General features: G+C 39.5%; 1 pseudogene across 1 annotated transcript in view; it reads left to right on the plus strand.

Annotated features, from left to right (window-relative positions):
* Positions 1–2,763: 2,763 nt before the first annotated feature.
* Positions 2,764–18,396, plus strand: part of LOC149232303 (tocopherol O-methyltransferase, chloroplastic-like) — an 80,479-nt pseudogene continuing 64,846 nt past the window's right edge. Inside the window, exon 1 of the transcript XR_016248459.1 lies at positions 2,764–2,936. The product of XR_016248459.1 is annotated as a tocopherol O-methyltransferase, chloroplastic-like (transcript). The remainder of the gene's footprint in view (positions 2,937–18,396) is intronic.

An 18,396-nucleotide genomic window follows, 5' to 3' on the forward strand; every position in this document is an offset into this window, starting at 1 on the left:
CAAAGTATATAATAAGTTTACTTATATTTTTAATGAAATACACATATTGGAGAAATTCTTGTACCACTTTCTTTTATTTTGAGGATGTTACCTTAGGACAATCTATAGGTGTTAGTGATGATTCAAAAAGAATGATAGAAAACTAAAATTATATTCCATAAGGTATGTATGCGTGCACACACGCACATTTCTACATTCAGAAATTACTCGAATATATAGAGTTTCTCAAATCTAACTAATTCTTAGTTTAGGAGGAGAGGTTGAGATAATTTCTCAAACATCACCAATAACTCATAAACTAGCTTATCAAATTATAATGTAAGAATTATATCCAAGTGCCTGTCTTAATGCTTACAATACATAAATTATTGAAACCACCCATAAAAAACAAAATGCACAATCATTCTTTAAATGGTTTACAACTTCCAGATCATCATGGGCTCCATTAACTTACCTCATAGCCCTCGTAAAGGTGTACTCAACAAGTTGGATTCCCGAGTTCCACTCCTGAACTCCCGAATCATGAATATCCTGAAGTGAGTTACTAAACAGTGTCCCAAGCTATCACATAACCTCATGAGAAGATCACTCCCTCATCTTCAGCAAATGAGGGATTCTGCCCCAGATCGACAACTACTATATTATCTAGACAATCATCAATGTTGAGACAATTCACTGAACTGTAGTTCTTCTAAAAGAGTTTGAGAGGTTCAGATTCTTCATTGAATTCATCATGAGAATTCAACGAATATTCATCTTGTTATCACTTAGAATTTTCCTTAGAAGTTATCAGAAGAAGGAAGAAACCGAGGTTACCACAAACCAGTGTTTTAAGTATAGGCTCTAGCCAACCTATGACTTAGAGAGGGCTCTCTCTATATTATTTAGCTTTGTTTTTTATGGGATTTTAGGCTAGTTCTTAGTGTTCTTTGGGGTCTTGGTTATTTTTTAAGGTTGGGTGGTGGAAATCTTAGGGAAGCTGGATAGAGATAGGTCTTCAAGCCATTGGGCTATGGAGTCAACAAATGGATGGCAGGACGAGATCAATTCATTAAAGGGAATGTGCACAGGGCAGGCTAGCAGAGCAAAATGTAAATCTTTAGGTGTAATGGGGGGAAATAACTCCAACCAGGGTAAAAGGGCACTCAGGAATCCTTAGACCGAGATCAGAATGGAGAACAGAGGATAATGATGAACAAAGGGCAATTAAGAATCCTTTGCTACAGATCACAAGAAGTCACCTAAACTAAGGAGAAATCAGGAATTCCTTAACTTATATTTATGAAGAAAACATATAATAATGCATAACAGTCAAGACATAGTGCATTTAAGTGATTTCAGAAATATCATTCCATGTTATAACATTTAGATTTTAGAGACACATAAAGATTATTGAAAAAAAACTTGAAGGAAAATAACATCGAAGATGAGAGAATACTTATTTGTATTTTGTTTTGCACAAGAATCTTGTAAAATATCTGATCTTTATTCCTTGATCCAGTAAGCCAATCCAGTCATTGATACAATAGATTTTGTGATTCGAGAGAAATAGTCTATAGAAATGTTTTGGAATCCACACTACATACTTCGAATTGTGAAGTATTTATAAAAAAATTATTCCAAAATATCTCAAAAAAAGCTTAAGATTTATTCTAGGAAATACAAATATCTTCTAGCAAGAAGATACAGACAGCTAATGAACTGTTTCTTGTTGTCCCTTTAATTATGGTTGTGCTGGCCTTTATGGTTGAGATGTAGCCCTTTATGTTGGTTGATAGTTGTGGTATTTTCACGTTGGAGTCTTCTTTACTTTGATCTTTCATCTGATACTCTTTAACCCTGCTACTCTTTGACCCTGTTGTGTTGTCTTTACTTGTTTCATCCTGTTGCCTTCATATTTACTGTGTGGTAACTTTTAGTTGTTAATTTATCACAGTAAGTCAGTCACAGTTTCCCACCATTGTGCATCTGGTAATTTCACATTTATCATCCTCCTATAAATCTCATCAGCCTCAGTATACTTTGCAAAATTGGGCTTGGTGAGGAACAAATGTTTTACCTCATGCTCAAGGAAAAACAAGTTCTCAAATGTGTCATATAATACTTTGCCAGTTGGCAAGGATTTAATGGATGAGAAAATAGCTTGATCCTTAGCCAATTTTCTAAGTCTATCCGTGTAGTTCGACTGTGTCATGAGTGTCATTGATGACCATAGGACTTGGCAGACCTTTCTCCCTCAAAATCTCAAATTTAGCCATGAACCTATCAATGGCTAAATGCATATTGTGGCACTTTCCTTCCAAATTAAACATAAGGTTCCTTTTTGAAAGGACCTTTCTTATTTCTAAAATGGTGTTAGTTATGTCTTCAATGTTCCTCTCCTGTAGCTCATATATGTTTTTGCTATTGAGAAAATGGATGAGTCTATTTGCATCCTCTAGCTTATTTCCCAATTCCTCCTTCACTTTCTAGATAGCTTTAGTAGCTATTTTCACTAGCTCTGTTTTCTCAAAAATAACTTGGATTGATGGCAAAATATCATTGATAGACTCAATGATATTGGCCCACAACATTTCTTTGGTTTGTCCAAGTGGCTTCTCAAGTGTTAAATCCTTTTCTAGGATTTTGATCCTCTCACCCATTCTCTGGGCCCTTTGTGTTTCTTGTTTTTTCTCTAGTTGGGCAAGTTTGCAGTCAGTTTCTAGACTTGACACGTTTTCCTTTAGCTTTTTCCTCTCTGTAGCCTAGATAGACATCTCATCCATGCCTTTGACAAGTTCGGTTTCTTTCTCTCCTGATGTACCTGCTGCTGTAGTAGATTCCGTTGTTGCTGGCAAGGCTACTGCAAGTGGAGCTGTAAGTGCCAGTGATGCTGCTAGGGTAGCAGGAACTATTGTCAATACTGTGGGGATGACAGTTCTGGAAGTTGTGGCCAAGTCACTTTTCTTTGATTGAATTAAAGTGTCCAACTCCTTCTCTGTATCCTTGAGTTGATCATTCAGCTTCAAGACTAAGTCCATGAGTTTTTCATGTCTTTGTTGGGCTTCTAGAACCTCTACTATTTGTGGACGAAGTAGTTGGGGTATCTTTAGTTTTTGTTTCAACGTAGCTATGTCATCATTCTTCTTTTTAATAAGTTGTTATGGAACTTTTATATCCTTGGGATCATGTCCCAGTTCAATTACTAAGTCCTCTAAGGACTTGATCCTGGTGTCCTTGGCCTATGAGGAGGCATTTTCTAACTGGAATTTAGCCGGTATATTGTTCAAAGAGTTCTGTAGCTGGTGGGCAGCTATGGCCTTTCCAGTCAAAGTGGAGTATATCATCTCCCCTGTTTTCTTGTTTAGCTCAATATGGTCTATGGGATCGATATCCCTTGCCAGCACTTCAAAATCTATTTTCTTGAAATCTGAGGCTGTTCTTGGCTGTTGAGTTGTAGGCTTCACAAAGGTCACTTGCAGCTTCCCCTCCTTAATGTCAAAGGTTGAAGTTAGCCTTGTTTGATTGGTAGGGGTGAGTTCTAGGTATTGAGCATAAGTTTGGGCTTTGAGCCTTTCATTTCTAGCCTTGGTTTCCTTATATCTTTCCTTGATGTCTTGGTCTTTGTCTGCAGGCATTATGAAGGAAGATACTTCCACACTGAGTTGCCTTTCCAATACATGTGTTTGTGAAGTGGAAGGCTCTTTTATGCCTCTAGATGGAGTGGCAAGCCTACTTCTTTTTGCTTCTGTATTGGTTATCTCAGCTGAGCCTTCAGTGTATTCCTACTCAGAGGTTGGATTCAGTCTCTGCCTCTTGTTTGATTCTTGTTGTAAATAAGAGGTGCCCATCCCTGAAGTGGAAGCTCCTTCTCTGTTTCTTTTTGGGACCTTCTCCTCATTCAGAGGAGTCTGCATGACTGGAGGAGTGCTCAAGGTAGTTTCTAGTTTTTTTGGTACCCGCAGAAAGGAGCTGTCATCAAGCTGCTTTTATAAATCAATAAGAGCATTCTCAATATCTACTCTGGTGTTGTCCTGGTCTACTAGGGTACCTTCCACCCATTCTACTTGATTTGCATAAGCTTCTATCCCAGGTATGGGATGGTGAATGAAACGTCCTAGCTTGACCTTTTGTCTTTTCTTTGTGATGAATTCCAAAGGATCGTATCTCCAGACAAAAATTCTTTGGAACTTCATCCTTTGTAATATTAAGTCTGCCTCTTGGAAAACCTCTCTGGAGTTGCATATGAAGGGGCCTAGTCGGTATTTTATTTTGAAATTGGCTTTCTTCTTGGCATTTACAAAATTTATCTCATCTACATTGATGATTTTCCTGTAATATTCTAAAGCAAACAACCTCATAGGGAGGTATCTTAGAAATTTTTATGGTGCAAGCATGTAACCATGTATCCTAATCTCTGTGTGGTTCTCGTAAAGGTACCAGTAACCAACTTTGTTCTATTTAGATAATTGGAGGAATCTTTTTATTTATGGACTGATCCTTGGAGGGAGGCTTCCAGTCAACATTGTCATGACTGGGTGTACAAATAAATCAATAAAATCAGAGTAAGAGTATGGAGACTGGTACTAGTGGATCAATGGGGTCCAAAAAGTGACTGACCTGGGCTGACGTTTGGTGTCTCGCTTTTGAAGGGTGAATCAGAATTTCTCTGGTTGATAATATAAAAACATGTGGTATAGAACTGAGGAGTACTTGGAAACAATTTCATTTCCCATTCTTGTGAATTTATCATGCATACTATCAGCTATGAATGTGGCAAAGTCATAAATAGTTGCATGAGGTTGTCCTAGGGTGTAGATGGACATGAAAGCGAGGATGATTTCATCAATGTACTCACTTGTGGAGGAACCCAAAACACACGATATCATGGATACAATATTTCGGCCCAAAGAGAAAATATAGTTGCTACATATGGAGGGGGGTCTTTGGGGGTCTACTTTTATTCTATGATGAAGGTTTGGATCAATTGGGAAAATATTGCAGAGTTGGGTTTGGGATATAAGTCTAACAGGTCTCCAATTGAGAGGGGAGTTAGGTTTGGCCCTGGCTGGAGCTGCAACATCTCATTTATGGACTCAGGAGTGCTGGTGAAAACGACTTTCTGGTCATGAGACATGATGGTTTTGTGACTGGGGACATAGCAAGCATAGCACATATGTACAATTTCAGGAAAAATGTGGACTTGGGGGAATTGGTACTTGGGAAAATTTGATTCCCAAAGGCTAATTTCATCAGCATGGTTCGAGAACCTATACCTACTTTGGCAATGTATTTTGAGTAGGAGCTCTATAACAGTGGTACCTTTTATCTGGAAATCTCTATCAGCTAAGGGAAGGTGGTCCAGGTCCAAATGGGGTGTGGAGATAGGTCTCACATCTATAGTAATAGGGGCCGCCATTCTCAGTTCTTGTGGATTTCAGTAATGGGGGAGGGTAATTTGCAGTATTAAAGGAAACAGTGTTTCAGCAAGGTGTGCAGTTTTTAATTGATTTTTATCTTAACTAAAACGCTCAACAACTGGTTACTTTCAAAATAGATGGGGTATTTGGTGAATTCTAGTTTAAATACCTAGAACTGGGGTGAATTTGTTCTGAGCGGGATGGCTGACGACTGCAAGTGGTCAAATGGATTTGTATAAGCTGCAAGGCTGATTAGGTTGTCTACGACGTCTTTTGAGTGAAATTGTATGTAGGTTGGTGGATTCGATGTTTACAGGTGTCATGCATGCGTATAGAGGCTTCTAGATGAAATGTCAATGAAAACAAAAAATTTGGGGCTTTTTTGCTTTTATACATAGAAGGTTAGTTTTGATGGGTATGGGGTGAACAGTGGTTGATTTGTCATGTAGCAGTAGGGCGGTAAATGGTTTATATCGCATCGCTTTTGGGAGCTTGGTGGATTTCGGGAGGGGCCACCCGATTCCATTCATCAGATGACACGTAGCACTGGAGGCTGGGGGAGAAACCACTTTATCGTGTGGGTAAAGGGTGAACATCAGGTTGGCCCGATATGGATAAGGGTTGTCGGATGAGGAGGGGGATGATTGCACGGTGATCGAGCGGGGAAGCTACACGTAGACTAGTGGGGGGGGGGGGGCGGTGGGCACTTAATTATGGCAGTATGAGATTAATTTAGAGTTTAATCTCATTGGGTGCTTTAATGCGGGATTAAGGGCTAAGGCGGGGTTATTTATTTTTGTGGGATATGGGTAGTAATATAGTTTATAATTAAACTAAGGGGTAGGGCTAATTTATACATGGGAATTAAATATATACGGAAATTGGGTTTTTTCAGGGATTTTGTATATATTAATAAAAGTTAGTAATTAATATGAAAAATGGGTGGAAAAGGGAAAAACACTAAGTACAATGCTTTTTTGTGAATTACATGTTTTTCACATATTTACATTAATACTTAGGGTAAAGAATTTTTGTGGGTTTATGGTATGAAAGTGCTTTATATGGGGAAAAGTGCTTTTCCTAGGCAAAAAGTGTTTTACCCTTAGGAAAAGCAGTTTTATTAGGAAAATGAATGAACTGATGGGGGCGATGAATTTTACAAGGGAAATCTAGTATTTGATATCCATAAGTCTTTGAGCCGAGGGTTCGGTCCCTCCAAAAGTCAGAGAAATGCTCTGAGCCTCTTTGACTTAAATGTTTTAAATACGTAGAACTTTCTTATGGGAGATTAATTAAGTACAAGGGTTAAATGAATGGGGGAAGTTAATTAATTGACTTTGAAATCCATTTAGATGCTTGATTGTCCATTCATATTTGGAGCATATGATGATTAATGATAAATATGCTTTTTGTCTAACGAATCATCATACTTCTGCAACTTTTCTTCTACTTACCCATCTACTTATTCTACCATTTTTTCTTCACTTTATTAGGGTGCATTTGAGCTAGCAAACCCTTATAAATATTTTCTTTTCTTTACATAGCAAACTATCTAAATGAAACCTTATTTCATCCAAGGGCTCAGTTTACACAGTTGAGCTCCTTTTATTTACTCTACCTATCTAATTATCTGTCAAGATTACACTATTTGGTCAGATTTTATTCTCTATCTATAGACTTGAAATTGAAAACATGAAATAGCCAAGTTTAAACATTTTGACTGTTCATGGATTGTGGCATAAGTGACAAGCTACACACAATTATTTATTAAGCATAAAAAGTAAATAGTAGTAGCATTTTGACTTGCACACTTTCATGGTCTTTTTGTTTTCTTGGGGTTCATATTTCTCATTTTTTTGTGACCTATTTTCATTCTTTTTGTCCTTTGATTATTTTTTTAGGACATACCCTCTTTACATTTTTTAATTTTTTAATATGGAAAACATTTGCAGAAAGCAAAGGTATGTACAATATTACAAGGCTTAACCTTAATCAATCCAAATTATGACTCCTATTGGTATAGGAACCTAACAATGGCTCCACTTGGGGATGGCATTTCTTGGTGAAATGTCAAGAACTTTGTAAATCAGTAGCCTTTGAATTGTTGTTGATGTTACCTTGCAAAATTACCCTCTGTGCCTCTGCATTATTGATACTTATGATAGTGAATCCTTTGAATCTTAGGGCCTTCTCTCTGGGCTTCAACTTCAATGGCCACTATCTAATCCAAAATAAACTTTTTTGAAAAAAAAAAATGGAATATGTACAGTGGAAAGTAAAAATTAGTAGTTAGGTTCAAAATAGTGCTTGAGCATTTGACCATTCACTGGTCCACCTTCTACTTCTGTACCATCAATTTCTCTAAGGAAGAAAGCATTATTACCTCTGAAAGCATAAATGACATATGGGCCTTTCCATAGGAAATCAAATTTCCCATGTTTACCTTTATCTTCCCTCCTTGAATCCCATCTTAGGACTTTGTCACCAAGGTAGAAATCCTCAGTCGTGGTCTTGTTATCAAAAATATTCTTGATCCTTTCCTGCACAACTTGATATCTGATGTACACTTCTTCCCTGGTTTGTTGTAAATGAATTGTTTGGTTGATTCTTCTTTGGATGTCATTTGGTTCAACCTGCAATTCTTGGAGCAACATCATTACTGGTGTTCCCAAGGAAGATGGGAAAACAGCATCCATCCCATAAACTAGTTGGTAGGGAGAGGTACCAATTGATTTCTTTTTGGTTAGTCTATCTGCCCATAAGGCATTGACTAGCTTCTTATTCCATGTTTTCTTATTGTCCTCCAACAACTTTTTTATGATATTCACCAGGATTTTGTTTGAAAATTCTACTAGTCCATTTCCTTAAGGATATTAGGTTGTGGAATGGCCAAGGGTTATATGATGCTTGTTGTAGAAATCTATCATCCTTTTGGATTTAAAGGTTGTTGCATTATCAGTAATGAGATTAGTTGGACATCTGAATCTTGATAGAATGTTGGTTTCAGGGAAGGTTATGATAACAGTGTCAGTGGCTTGCCTTGATGGTATGGCCTCTATCCATTTGGTGAAATAGTCTATGGCAGTAAGGATCCATTTATGTTGGGCAAAGGAAGGTGGGTGAATCTCACCAATGAAGTCTAACCCCCATTGTTGAAAAGGTGTTTATGCAGAAATTGGTTTTAGGGGTAAAGGTAGAAGCTTTTTCTTTCCCTCAAAAATTTGACATTTGTGACAGGAGGTCACATGTTTCTCTACATTAGAAAACACAGTTGGCCAGTAGAAATAAGCTCTAAGAATTTTATCTGCAGTGGTTTTCCAGTAAAGGTGACCTCCACAGTCACCTACAAGAAACTCTTGCAATACTTTGTCAGAATCATATTTTAATAAACAGTTCAAAAGAATACCTTCATGATTCCTCCAAAACAAAGCATTGTCTAATATGCAAAATTTTAAGGACTTCATCTTCAAAATTCTACTTTTGGTCTTAGATAATCTTGGAGGAGCTTGTAAATTTTGTAAAACATAAATGATATCATCATACCATGGTGATTCAATAAAGGCCTGGTTGATTAGTGGAGTTGTCATCTCCTCTTCACTATCTATTTGAGCAATAAAGTTTATATCCAGGGCCTGACAGTTTGACTTAGCCATAAGCTTGGCTAAACCTTGGCCCTTGATTAACTTAGTTGGCCTGAATTCTATATCATATTCTAAAATAGTAGCAGTCCATTTTCCCCTCTTTCCATTTGGAGCACCCTAAATTAGGATGTCTTTGACAACTGAATTGGGAACATAGGCTATTATATGTGAATATAAAATATATACTCTAAAGTCCTTGATAGCTTCGACCAAAGCAAAAGCTTGTTTTTCCATTATGTTATATTTAAGGGAGGCATATCTCAAGGCCTTGCTAAAAAAACCAATAGGTTGTTCATAGCCTTGATCACTTTTCTGCAGTAAAATCGCAACAATTGTGTGCTCAGAAGCAAAGGAAAATAAGATGAAATCTCTATCAAATTTTGGACTGATCAAGACTGGTGTTCTAGTTAAGGCTAGCTTAATGTCTTCAAAGGATTTCTTAGCCTCAATGGTCCATTTTATGGTCGAATATTTTTTCAACATATTGTTCAGTGATCTAATTAATTCTACTAGATTAGAAATAAATCTCCTAAGAAAGTTAATTTTCCCTAAGAAAGCTTGTAATTATTTGATGTTCCTTGGACTTTGTATCTGTAAGATGGCTTCTATTCTTGGATGGTCTATTCGGATACCATCTTTTAAAATTATATGAGCTAGTAACTTTCCTTCTTCTAATCCAAACAATGACTTCTTAGGGTTCAAAGAAATTCCATATTTCCTACATTTAATAAAAACCTACCTTAGATGATCCAAATGCTGGTTGTCATATTTTGAAAATACAGTAATTTCATCTAGGTATAGCACCAAGAAATCATGAATTTCTTTGGCAAAGGCTATGTCCATAGCCCTCTGAAAAGTGGCTCCTGAATTCATTAGTCCATAAGGATTTTCACATACATGAATGTGACCCAAGGAGTAGTTAAGGCAGTCTTGCCTTGGTCATTAGGATGAACTAAAATCTGATTGTAACCAGAAAACCCATCCAATAATGAGATCCTGGTTGATCCAACTACCCTTTGCAGAATATGGTCCATTTTGGGGAGATGGTAATTGTCTTTAAGGGATACTTTGTTGAGGTTTCTAAGGTCCACATAAAGTTTGATCTCACCGGTTCTCTTCCTAGTTGGCACCAGGTTCTAAACCTAATTAGAAAATTTTATTGGTGCAATTATCTTAGCATCATACATTCTTTGGATTTCATTTTCAATTGAAGGTAATAGGACATGATTTATCCTTCTAAGTTTTTGTCTAAAAGGTTTTTGATTTTCTTTTATAGGGATTGTGTGTTATATGATGCTGGTGTCATAAGACTTGAGATCCTCATAACTCCAGGAAAATACATCTTGAAATTATTTTAATAACTCAATGTATTTTACTTTTCCAGTGGGAGGTAATCATTTAGAAAGTTTGACCAACTTGGGATTTTCATGAGTGCCAATATTACACTCCTCCATATCAGATTTCAAAGGTTCCATTTTGGGCTTTCTAGGGACATCATTTGAATCAAACAGGTCTTCCAAAGGGGTTAATCCATTGGGTAAGAAATTGGCCTTGAGATTAATCACTTCAATGTCTTCTTTAATTATCTCATCAATCTCAACTTGTTCTAGGTTTTCTACATCTGATTTTGTGAATTTAGTGGGATGGAATCTATCTATCTCTTCACCTGCTACCTCAGTTATTTCTATTTTATATTTAGTGTTAAGGTCTATTTATGTGTCAGTATCTATAATTAAATTTACAAATTCTTGTTCTGAAATCAAAACGTTGTTTATTTGTTTATCATCAGCAAATATTTTCCAGTTCTTCAAATTATCTGGGATTACAGGCATGTGCCTTACGTTAGTAGTGTAATGATAGTTAGGTTGAAAGGGTAACTTGCAGGGGTTAGCAAACATTTCTAAACTATGAGCCCGCATATTATGTTTTCTAGGAATTACAACAACTTTGGTTTCTAAGAAAGTGTTTAGTATTTCTACAATGGTTCCTCTGTAACAACTTAATCTAGGATCTTTGGTCATATAAACAACATTAATTTGTTTTATCACTAATTTAGAGTCTTCCATAATAGAAACTCTTATAGCTCCTAGCTTCCCAACTAATTTAAGACCTAAAAGTAGTGATTCATACTCAGCCATATTGTTAGTACATTTAAAATTTAGTCTATATGAATAGCCTTCTGAATAATCATTCTCTAGATTGTATATCTAGACTCTTGCTCCTGCTCCAAACTTATTTACTGGCCCATCAAACTCAAGATGCCACAATATCTCATGTTCATAATTCGTATCATCTATTTCGACCAATTTTTCCTCAACTTGACTATCTTGTTTAGTGGAAAGTTCTAAAGTTTGGACAATTTCCTTTTGTTTTGAAACTACAAATTCTTTTGGTTCCGTATCAATACTATCTAAAAGAGTTCCTTGTGTTTCATCAATATTATACAAAATAAAATAATCAATGTCTGAATGTACAGAGTAGATAGGAAAGTTTTGAGGCCGATCTTGGCTACTCACCATGTATTTCATTAAAGTTTCTTGGTATAATTTCTTGGGTTGTCCAAAAATAGAAATTGTTGCATATGACATATCAAGTTGTAGAGATCCCTGAAGTTTGGCTCCCCATGACTTGGATAACACCATGCCATTCTTCGGTGGGATGTCAGTGACTACAATGTCCATAAGGATGCTCTTATCAGGATGTTGCACTAAGGTAACACATAGGTCTTTAATCAACCCCAGACACTTTACTTGACTTGAGTCAAATGAAAATAAGTCCTTGTAAGGTCTTGTAATGTCTAGGTTCATTTTTTCCATTATTGATTTGGGCATTAAGTTGTGGGAGGCACCAGAATCCAACATTGCATTATGAAGAATTTTGTCATGGATGCCAAGGCTAATATAGAAAGGTGGTATCCCTCCTTCTAATGGTTTTCCATTGACATCTGGACCAAATATAAGTTTAGGTTGGTCATCAAACAGGTTAACAGAATCTTCATTTTCAACAAGGTGCAAGGTTTGGTTTATCTGTGTTTTGTGGGTTTCATTCTTGATTAACTCTATCAAAGGGACTAAAATCTTTAACTTAGCCACCTCTGATCCCAAACTAAAAGGCAAAGGGGCTTTCTCTATTTTAGGGTTTGTACTTTTGACAACAGGGTTTTGAGTGGGATGATTTTGTTTTCCTTTATTGGGGACTTATTTTTGTGAATTTTCCGATCTTGTATTTTGAGGTGTTTCCACTGGTTTTTTTAGGGAAGTTGAAGAAGAGGGTTGATCATTAGAAGGTTGATTAGGGCTAAGATCTTCAATGGTAGGACCAGAAGAATTATGGTTTTGTCTGGGGAGAATCTGGAGGACTTTAGAAATCGGGTCTTCTTTGATTTTCTTTGGTTGATTTGGCATTGTTTTCTTGGTTTAGTTAGAGATATCAAAATTATTTTTACTCCTTAGATTATACTGTTTATGCACTTCAAAGATGGCTGAATCATAACCTTGTTTATAGTCAAATGACTCTCCAGACTGGATTTGCAATTTCTGCAACATATGAAATTCCTGATCGTCTTGGGTCAAAAAAAATACCTTCATCATCTAATCCCATCAAGTTAATCTGTGTGTCTTGCTCTGGGTCCTCAGGATGGGATGTTTCTGCATAATTTTCCTGGAAAGGTGGTCTTATATTCTAATCAGGTCCATTTTTTCCAGTATTTTGGTTTTGGTTTTTCCTAAAGTTCGGGTTTCTAACTGGAGGTGCCTGTTGATTATCCCACTGGGGTTTCCTCTCTATATTATCTATTCTATCCATTAAATTTTCCATGCCTTTTGCTAAGCTATCTATTTTAATGTCAGAAGGTGAAGGCTCATCTTTAGCTGATCCTCTTCTTTCATTCATAACTCTAGCTCTTTTAGCTAACAAATTAGCCTCTACACCTACTGCTACACTTTTCATATATTCTAGGGTTGGGGGGTTTCTTTCCCCAAGCTGGAATGCCATGTCTATGTCAAAACCATCAAGGAAATTTATTAATGCTAAGTCAGGTTGGGACCTAAGATTAACTAGAATTTCATTGTATATATTGTTAAATATGGTACAATAATCTTAAACAGTTTCATTGGGTCCTCTCCTAATATTTTCATATTCAGAAAGGATCTGTAGAGGATTCCTTTTCTTTTCCATCTATTAAAAAACTGTTGTTGAAATACTTCTAAACTATCAATACTATTATCAGGCAGTGATCTAAACCATTTTCTAACATCACCAACTAAAGTCTGAGTGAATAATCTCATTTGGACATCCACAATATCAATTTCATGAAGTTCAAATTAGTCTGTCATTTTATTAACATGGTGTTGGGTAGTGTAGTGTCCTATGCCATCAAATTGGACGATTTTACTCTGGTAGTCTATTGGCATGGCACCAAGTTGGGCATGTAAGACGAGGGGAGCATATCTATTTGCCATGGTGATCTAGGTGGATATTGGTGGCCACCTGCCAAGTCCACCTGGACCCCCACCATTGTCTTTCTCAGCATTTTCAGTTTCCTTAATTGTAGCACAACTTACTATTTTTAGCAGTTTTTCGGGTCCTGAACTTCCGGAGTCGTTTTGAGGTCCTAAACGACGTTTTTTGGGGAATCCGGGGGCACCATGGGTCCATGGAATGGACCGACGTTGCCCATTCCAATAATGGCATTACTCGGATAGATCTTTCTAATGAGCTATTGTACGCGTCAAACGGAGATCATATGCCAAAGTTACGACCCCGGGAAGTTGATGTACCAATTTACCCCAAACGGGGCCCACAGTTTGGCGTTTCATCTCCTAGGGTTAGGTTTTGGAATGTTAAGGGTTTTCCATTGTTTCTCAACAATAAATAGGCCTTCGAGCCTCATTGTAACACAGTTCAGAGGCATGTAGCCATCACATCTTTTCTCAGAGATAAGCTACCATCGCCCTAGCTGGTTTATTTCCATTTCTGGTTGTAAGCATATTTCAGTATTTTCCATTAATGAAATGAAGTATTATTTCCGCTGCATCTTTTTGTATATGGTTATCTCTGTAATTTGTTGTGTTCTTGTTTAAATCCGGATCAGTGGTATCAGAGAGGTCTGCTTTTTCTCTGTTTTTCTTTGCATGTCCCCAACAAGGTCGGGATATAAGGAGTTAGGGCTTGAACTGGTTGAACCTTTGCAAGACCAGCCTCGCAAATCCTGACGGCCTCCCATGGCAGATGAGAAGAAAGATGAGGGGGTAGGAGATCCCATCAAAATCTTGCTCGAAGAAGCCCTCGAGCGACAACAGAACGCGATGATGGACAGCTTTGCCTAGATCCTTCAGCGGCTACCCATAAGCGACGCATCGACTTCCAGAAGCTACTCTGGAAACACCACACCCTTTAAGGTACAAGTTAATTTTGAAATCCCCATATTCGAGGGTCAGATAGACGCAGATGCCATAGATAAATGGTTAAATCTGCTAGAGGGTTATTTTTCTGTTCATGAATTTTCGAGTCGGGAAAAGATTGTTTTTGCTCTTCTCAAAGCATCCCCCCACGTTAAGGACTGGTGGGAAACATACTACGAGCAGAAGGATGAAAGTACTGGCTCACTATTTTCAGCTACACCCACCTGGGATTCATTCCGGGATGCCATCAAGGAGCAGTACTACCTTGTTGGAAGCTATGAGGATGAATACATAAAGTGGACCATGCTGCGGCAGGGAAGGGACCAAGACGTGCCGGAGTTCACCAATATTTTCCATACCCTTCGCACAAAGTTGCGTATCAAGGATTCGAAGCAACATTTGATACTCAAATACCGTGGCTGCCTGCACAAGTACATCCAGGAAGAAATACAATTCCTAAACATCCCCTCGCTCGGTGCAGCATACCGATATGCCGTCAAGGTCGAGCAGAAGTTTAAACAAAAGAAGCGAGACTTTGGATCTACGAATCCAAAGCAGGGGAAAGGTGCCCCTAAACCACAGAACAAAGGACAAAGCCAAGGCGGGACAGCCCAAGACAACCAGCCGAAGCTGCAAGCAAAGAACAGTGTCGCGAAGCCGAGAAAGGACACTGGAAAATGGTGCGAGTTCCATAAGAGCTCCACTCACAACACAAGTGAGTGTCGGGCCAAGCAGTCACTGGTGGCTGAGCTAAAGGTTTGAGAATCAGATGCATGTTCCGACTCTGATTCAGAACCCGATAAGGGGTATGAAAAGGGGAAGCAGATCATTGATGCAGATCCCAGCGCCACTGTTGCTACCGCAAAGATCCAGAAAATTGAACCCGAAGATCCAGAGGAGGAGGAGGGTCTCTTCCACTCCCAGATGTGGGTAAAGGGCTCCCCGATACAGTTCATTGTTGATAGCGGGAGTCAACAGAACCTCATTTCGGCAGAGGTCGTGAAGCGGTTGGGCTTACCGACCACAGCACATCCACAACCATACACCATTGGGTGGCTTCACCAAGGACGAGATCTTCGTGTGAGCCAGCAGTGTCACCTTCCATACAACATCAAGCCCTTCACGGATGAGGTATTTTGTGACATTGCTCCCCTTGAAGTTTGTGATGTATTACTAGGACAACCATACTTGTGGAAGCGACATGCTGTGTATGAATCAAGGCCCCATGCTGTTATTATTACATTGGGAAACAAGTTGTTCAGGATACCAGAGGTAGCACCACCTACCGCCATCTCTTTGATTACTGCAAAACAATGCAGTAAGATCATTTCCAAAACCAGGAAATTTGTTTTCCTGATGATACGCCCTCAACGAAAGAAGAAGATAGTGGTCGCGGCCTCTAGATGGGGTCCCTCTGCACGACAACTACAGATGGACAAGATTGTGGAGGAGTACGAGGACATCTTCACCTCCCCAGCGGGGGTTCCTCTGCACTGTCAAGTCAAGCACTCCATCAATCTGACCCCAGGTGCGTCGCTAACCAATGGACCAATTTATCGGTGCTCCGTTCTGGAGAACAATGAAATCAAGAGGCAGATTTAGGAGCTCCTGCAGAAAGGTCACATCCGTCTGAGTTCATCGCCCTGTGGAAGCCCGATCGTGTTGGTACAGAAGAAGGATGGGACGTGGAGACTCTATATTGACTATCGGGCGCTGAACAAGATCACTGTCCGTAATAGGTACCCGATCTCGTGGATTGATGACCTCCTAGACCAACTAAAGGGGGCGAAATATTTCAGCAAGATCGATCTGAAGTCAGGATATCACCAGGTACCAATCGACCCCTCTGATGTGTGGAAGACTACCTTCAAATCCAAGGAGGGCCTCTTCGAATGGTTGGTTATGCCTTTCGGATTGACGAATGCTCCTGCAACCTTTATGAGGCTAATGGATGACATCTTGCAGCCATTCACCAACTCCTTTGTAGTAGTATACTTGGATGACATTCTGATCTTCAGCCAGAGTTGGGAAGAGCACCTCCACCACATCCGACAGGTTCTCCAAACACTACGGCAACACAAGCTATGTGCCAATTTGGAGAAATGCACTTTTGGCATGACCCAGGTTCAGTATCTGGGATACATCATTGATGAATAGGGGGTGCATGTCGATCCAGCCAAGATCCAAGTCATTCGGGATTGGCCCTCTCCAACCACTCTAACAGAGCTCCGCAACTTTCTAGGTCTTGCCAACTTCTACCCCAGGTTTGTGTTGGGGTTTTCTCATATTTCTTGGCCCTTGAGTCAAGTCACCAAGGGAGAGGCGAAAGCAAAATTCTTTTGGTCTGAATCTCAACAGAAGGCATTCATGGAGTTGAAGGATCGCCTCTGCACGACACCAGTGCTCGCGTTACCAGATTTACAACAACCATTTGAGGTCGAGACATATGCCTCTGACTATGCTATTGGGGCAGTCCTTACTCAACATGGGCATCCAGTGGCATATCACAGTGAAACACTTTCAGACACAGTCCGGAAGTACCCCACTTATGATAAAGAGATGTATTCCATTGTACAGGCCTCCCGACAATGGAAACATTACATTTTGGGGAAGGAAACCGTCATCCACACAGACCACTGACCCCTGCAGTTCATACAGACCCAAGGGAAATTGCAGAATGATCGCCATCAGAAGTGGTCTACATACCTGCAACAGTTCCACTTGAATATCAAGTATAAGAAGGGCAGCACCAATAATGTTGCAGATTGCCTCAGTCGACCATCGATCATGGTGTTAACCATCGTGCTCAACTCTTGTGGGCACGAGACTTCTGATTGGCCACTTCTCTACAAAAGCGACCCAGAATTTGGCCACACATACCAGAAACTCTTGGAGGGTCAGCATGTTGCAGATTTTCACCTCCAGGATGCCCTATTATGCCACCTCGGTCACCTTTGTGTTCCTTCAAGTGAGCGTGCCAGGATGATTTGGGAAGCACACTACAGTCGGGCTGCTGGGCATTTCGGGGTCGAGAAAACAGTGGCAGTACTGCAAAATTATTTCTATTGGCCGAATCTTCGACAGGATGTTGGGAAGTACATCAGATCATGTACTGCCTGTGCCATTTCCCAACCGGCCATTAAGAAGCATGGCCTCTATAACCCGTTGCCTACCCCTAGTCGACCTTGGTAATCCATCTCCATGGATTACATGTCAGGCCTTCCTTCCACTAAGCATGGAAATGACTGTGTTTTTGTGGTCGTCGACAGGTTCTCGAAGATGGCCATTATGGTGGCCTGCAAGAAGAATATCACAGCAGAAGCCACTGCTAAACTCTTCTTTGAACGAGTGTGGGTGCACTTTGGGATCCCACAGTCTATCATCTCAGATCGGGACAGTCGGTTTCTCAGCACATTTTGGTCCAGTCTCTGGTCAATGCTGGACACCAAACTCACGAAGTCCACAGCCTTCCATCCTCAAACTAATGGCCAGACAGAGGTTGTCAATAGGATGATTGTGCACATTCTGCGCATGTATAACTCAAAGCATCCACGCACATGGGACGAGAGCCTCCCCTATGTTTAGCACAGCTACAACCAAGCTCTTCACAGCTCCACTGGCCATAGCCCTTTTCAGGTGGGTTTGGGATTCCAGCCACTATGCCCCATTGATGTGGCCATGCCACTTGTAGCTACTCACATAAATTCAGCTCATGTCCAGTCCGAAACAGATAAGGCCACCAGCTTCATTGAGCGCATCCAACATATTCGCCAACAGGTCCATGACATTCTTGAGAAATCAAATGCCAAGTACAAGCAGCGACATGATCAACATCGGGTGCCACACAAGTTTCAGGTGGGCGACAAAGTCTGGTTGCATTTGCAAAAGGAACGCCTTACTGGAGCCTATCGGAAATTAAGACCACTCCGATATGGTCCTTACATCATTAATAAG

Source organism: Pinus tabuliformis, chromosome J (assembly GCF_031772625.1).
Source record: "Pinus tabuliformis cultivar Carrire ecotype Pingquan chromosome J, CPIR1, whole genome shotgun sequence".
Lineage (NCBI taxonomy): Eukaryota > Viridiplantae > Streptophyta > Pinopsida > Pinales > Pinaceae > Pinus > Pinus tabuliformis.